The sequence below is a fragment of the Rhipicephalus sanguineus genome, unplaced genomic scaffold (assembly GCF_013339695.2).
Source record: "Rhipicephalus sanguineus isolate Rsan-2018 unplaced genomic scaffold, BIME_Rsan_1.4 Seq1171, whole genome shotgun sequence".
Lineage (NCBI taxonomy): Eukaryota > Metazoa > Arthropoda > Arachnida > Ixodida > Ixodidae > Rhipicephalus > Rhipicephalus sanguineus.
In genome coordinates, this window is record NW_023614436.1 from 68,090 (window position 1) to 74,089 (window position 6,000).

A 6,000-nucleotide genomic window follows, 5' to 3' on the forward strand; every position below is an offset into this window, starting at 1 on the left:
AACTCCAAGTACCGAGTTTTGTAGAGATAATATTACTTTTATGACTTGTCGAACTTATTTAAAAATTAAAACCAATAAATTTAACTGATCTATTCGCATAGTCCCTCTTTGTTTTGGAGAAACATATTGTTAGCGTATACAACATTACTCACCCCACACAATTATGCACGTAATAAACGAAAGTATTCATGCTTTAACATTCATATATTTGGATTACTGCACGCTAATGAACGGCATATGTATTACAGACGCTCTGGTCCGAGAACTGCATACGTGGACGTGGCTCTGCATTTAGCAGGATCAAGAAATATTTCTTGCATTAAGCAATTCCCAGGAATGGAAATTTCCCAGCATTGCCTAATGATGCATGTTTTATATTGGTGTTTCTGCACACTGCCACTAGAACCGGCCTCAGGAACTAAAACGAATTCTACCTCGTAGCAATAATGATGCCGACAGGCGAAGGCTCTGAACAATGCTCCGACCTGACGCACAAGGCGTTGTCCGCGCTTCTAAGTGAGACGTACAGATTCGCAACTTCAGCAACAACGATACTTGACTTGCTGAGTAGTTTCCGGATTTGTTTTCTTTTTATTGCAGCAGACACATCCCGTTATAAAGAGGTTTATTAGCGGCGACGATACTCGACAGCGACAGTCAAGGCGGGCCGACTCTTAGCGCGAGCTGCGTTCACTTCGAAAATAGCCGAAGAGGGCGACCCGCTAGAAGGCGTTCGAGAGGACGACCCACTACCAAGTTCGAACGCTTCGCTACACCGTCTTCGGTTTTGAATATTTACTCCGACGTTAACGTGAGAATACGCGCATCCTAATTTGGTGCCTCCATAACTTGTGCGTTTTCAAGGGGTTCCGCTCTGCCGAGACATTCCCCTCGCACCAACGTAACCATGAACGGGGATGGGTTGGTCACAAAAATATCCGTGTCGCCCTGAGTGATTTCCACGGTCGCAAATGGCACCAGCAAGCCTTTCCTAGTGAAAACGCGTTCACATGGAGAAAGAAGTGCAACGGCGGCGCAGAGACCGGTACAATAGACTGACACAGCCGTTGACGAATTTGCAGGAACTGTGATGTCGTCTTTGACGAATACCTTGGTCGCAGCCGATGAACTGTCTGCCGGCGTCAAATGTGAGAATGGTGAGAGCTCTAATTCGGCTGGTGCGCAATGAATGACGGCGTCGTGGCGGGCGAGAAAATCCCATCCCAGGATGACGTCGTGAGAGCATGAAGAAATTATGATGAATTCGACGGCGTACAGCGCGTCCTGAATGATGACACGGGCTGTGTATACTGCCGTCGGGTGAATACTTTGGGCGCTGGCTGTACGGAGGGAGAGCCCGGAAAGTGGCGTCGTCACTTTTCGTAGCAGGGGGCTTAGTTTAGCGTCCATAACGGATACGGCGGCTCCAGTATCGATAAGCGCAGATGCGCGAACACCGTCGACAAAAACGTCTATCACGTTCGATGGGCTTCGCTGAGAGCTTTCGCAGTTCGATAGCGTCGCAGCCCTTGCCTCGTGGACTGCGACGACTAGTTTTCCTGGTCGCGTGGGACCGGACGTGGCCGCATCGGTGACAGCGAGCGGCGTCGTGGTGACGGTGAACGGCGGGTAGATGCAGCTGGGCGAGACGTCGGCGACGGAGGCGTAGGTGGGTCGTAATACGGGCGGTTCGATTGGATGGTGGCAGGCGACACGTCTCTAGGCGGCTGCACGCGATTGCAATAGCGCGCGACGTGGCCGGCGTAACCGCATGCGAAGCATATGGGGCGGTTGTCAGATGTGCGCCATCGGTTCGCTGGGGCACGGCCCGTCCATGGTGCAGGACGGGATTGACGGGGCGGCAACTGATAGGACTGCATGGTGGGCTGCAGTCGTGGCCTGTGCGTGACGTCGGGGTAGGCTACCGGTACATCCGCTTCGAAAGAGTGAGGTCGAGCGGAGGCTTCAGCGTAAATGTGTGGGGCAGCTATAGCGATTGATGGGGGCGGTCTTGCGACAACTTGGGCGTAACTCAAAGGTGCAGGAGCCGGATGGCGCTGGTGGTACTCGGGCATGACCTCCGCGATTTCATGCTCAATTGCTCGACGGAGGGGAGGCAGAAGGGTGGTCGACGGCTGTTGAGCGTACCTAGGACGAGCAAAGTCCAGCAGAGAGAACTGGCGCGCGATTTCCTCGCGCACGAAGGTCTTGATCTCTGCGAGCAACGCGGAGTAGTCGAGTATGGACAAGCCAGCGAGCTCGGCGTCGCGTGATGGAGAGCGACGGGTCATCGATCGCTGCCGGCGCAGCTCCTCATAGCTTTGGCAGAGCGTTATGACCTCTGCCACTGTGCTGGGGTTCTTGGCGAGCAGCATAGTGAAGGCGTCGTCATCGATGCCTTTCATGATGTGCCTGATCTTGTCAGAATCGGACATGGTGGCATCGGCTTTCTTACAGAAATCGAGGACGTCTTCAATGTAACTGGTGAATGATTCACCGGCCGGCTGAGCGCTTTCACGTAAGCGCTGTTCGGCCTGCAGCTTACGAACGGCAGGGCGGCCAAACACGTTGATAATGGCGGTCTTGAAGTCGGACCACGTCGTAAACTCGGATGCGTGGTTGTTGTACCACAGGCCCGCCACACCCGCGACGTAGAAAACCAGGTTAGTCAATTTTCCGGCCTCGTCCCCTTTAAAGGGGACACTCACGCGCTCGTAAATGGCGAGCCAGTCCTCCACGTCGGTACCATCGGCGCAAGTGAAGACGGGAGGGTCGCGAATACGAGGGATACCGGGACATGTCGGTGCGGGCGGGGTCGTTTGCTGGGAGGCGTCTTGAGGCATGGTAGGCGGCAGGGTACGGGATCGAAGAGCCAGGGGCATCGAATGAGGGCCGAAGTTGTTGTGAAGGCTCAGCACTCTCCACCAAATTATAAAGAGGTTTATTAGCGGCGACGATACTCGACAGTGACAGTCAAGGCGGGCCGACTCTCAGCGCGAGCTGCGTTCTCTTCGAAAAGAGCCGAAGAGGGCGACCCACTAGAAGGCGTTCGAGAGGACGACCCACTACCAAGTTCGAACGCTTCGCTACACCGTCTTCGGTTTTGAATATTTACTCCGACGTTAACGTGAGAATACGCGCATCCTAATTTTGTCTCTTTTCAGGGATGTTATCATTGTCTAACACGTGCTCCGCAAGGTGTTAATTTATTCCTTTTTTAGTTTGTGTTATTTTCTCTCTATCGGAGCCTCAGTCAACTGTATCCTACAAATTCTCAGTAGTTCTATCATTAAAGTTGCTTCAAAAACATTCCACACACATCCGCAGGCCGCATTCGAATCATGCTCAGAGTGTTTTTACAAAGAACTAGAAATCGCCTGAGAGCAGGCTGCGTTTCTAAGAAACCAGCCTAGCCCTTGTTCCTTGCAGCAGGGAAAAAAAAGCATTCGACACTCATCGATCCCAGAATAGGGTTGCTGTGCTTTCCTGCCGGTAGGGCGAAGATTCATCTTATGAGTTTCGCTGAGTGAGTTAACGGTACCCCACGTCAGCGACGCCAACCTGCCGTCAGCACTGCGCTTGCGACGTTCATGAGGGCAATGCACTATCACCGTTAGGAATAGACGTGGAGGGACTGCCAAAGTGTGATGCTAGTCAGGTTACAAATAGTATGCGTTGTCCCGGTGCACCGCAGTGCGACACGTGTCAATAATGACAACACAGGAAGGTGGCGAGGGCTTCGAAGAAGGATAAAGCTAAAACGAGATGGAGTAGGAGGAAATCGAGGACGTCAGAAACACCGAGAGAAAGCGATCGCAAGTCCTCCTTGGCAATAGCAGTGTCGCATATGATGCAGTGCTCATATGATGTCACCTTGAGGGGAGCTGTTACTCGTGCGGAAGAAATTACTCAAGATAACGTAAAACTGGGCGAGTTGGTTACGAATACTTGCAGCCTGTAACACAAACGCAGAATACAGGAGACGGAGAAGGAACGCAGATGACGGCAGCTAATTACACAAGAGCTCAAGTGCACGACTGATAGTCACACATCCGTCATAGCAATTCGCATACGCACAAAAATAAAATTCGACATAAAACTCGCTATGCTCTTAGTTCTCTGTAACATAGTACTTTTCCGAGAGCTGTTGCTCAAACACTGTGACCATTGAACAACTTCGACGCAACCGGCTTAAGAAAACTGGGGCGTCGGGATCAGTGCCCGCCTATGCTCGTCGCAATGACCTCACCTGGCACTCGTAGTGCAACGCTTTTCCGTTGTGTTGTCCTATTGCATAGCACAGCATACAACATTCTACGCCCAGGCTATCGCAGAAGTATTTTAACACGTGGAGTGATTTGTCTAAAGAGCACCTTTTTTCTAAAAACAAGGAATACATGTGTATTTGTGGATATGTGGATACCCCTCTGTATTCCAAAGGGGCGCAAATAAACAGCTGGAAATCGGTAACATTGCCCAAGGGTATGGGCACAGGACCACACGGAGAAGTTATGAAGACAGTCATGCATGCATATACAGCCCTCCTTCCTCACGATTGGAAATAGCATCTACGTCATTACCCTGTCGAAATATGTTATATTACCCTTACGAAACATGTCCCATTCTATCGTGCGACAATTTGTGTTCTATGTGTTCTCTTCCAATGCTCTTATTCGCTATATAGAGTAGCAAACGATAAGTTCGCCCAGTTAACCTACATTTATCTTCTTGTCTTCTCTCTCTCTCTCTCATGTTCATACGAGAATACTGGATACCTCACATGTGTGTCACATATAATCTTGGCCTCCTCTTAACATGCTTCTTCCATGTTAGCGCAACGCATGAAATTCACACACAGGATACGTTGTGCTCCTAGGATTTTATCCTTAATGGATTCTTAAAGCGGCATTGCAGAATCATATTTAACTGAATGAAATAGCGGCGCTAAAACACTAATGGAGAACTCATGTCTTAGCTCGTAACTATAGTTATTCTCTAAATATATCTTACCTCTGATGGCTACTTCGAAAAATGAACACATCCCACGGCGCACGCACTAAATTCATGCTTTGCAGAAAGGGACGCTGCATTGTTCTTCATTCCACCCACGCTGAACATTAGATTTTAGATCTCCAAGGTGCTCACCACATCAATATATATGACACGTGATATCAGCTTTCTTTGCTAATTCTGAGACTGTATTCATTACCATATACCTTTTCTTGAAATCATCTGATTGTTCTGACCTCTCCGATTGGACTTCTAGCCCGTGAATAGATATCAGTATTGTAGTGCTTCCGCCTAACTTTCTCTTTCCACCATGTACTACCTTGTACGTGTACCTTCACCCACGCAATTAGCCGCGCAGCACTTATGTTGCTACAGGCAACAGCGGTGGTCATGAGTTAAACAATGAAATGCAGCACTGAAAGGCAAGAATGAAATTGGCAATGTGAAATGACAAGCGACGTAGATAAAAATGAGATTGCCATATCAGAAACAGCTGATCGCCGACAAGCTCACGATCTAGAGAGCATCCGTTATTAGAAAACAGTGTACTGAAATACGCATGTGACCGGCGCAACATCGAGGGCCTCACTTGTGCACTCCCGCACTGCTCTACACTCGCCAGCGCCCCGTTTCTCGCGAATCATGCCGCCACCGCCAACGAAATCGGTAACTCGCAGAAGCTTCGCTTAGAAACGAAATGTCTAGTATTGATGACTACTAGCACTGTATGCCGACAAGCGGCGAGGTGTTACAGCCGTATAGTAAGCTGTTCCTGTTGCCTCCTGCTAATAATAATAATAATATCTGGGGTTTAACGTCCCAAAAGCACGATACGATTATGAGAGACGCCGTAGTGGAGGCCTCCGTAAATTTCGACCACCTGGGGTTCTTTAACGTGCGCCTAAACCTAAGTACGGGCCACGAAAATTTTCACCTCCATCGAAAATGCAGCCACCGTGGCCGGGTTTCGATCGCGCGACCTTCGGGTCA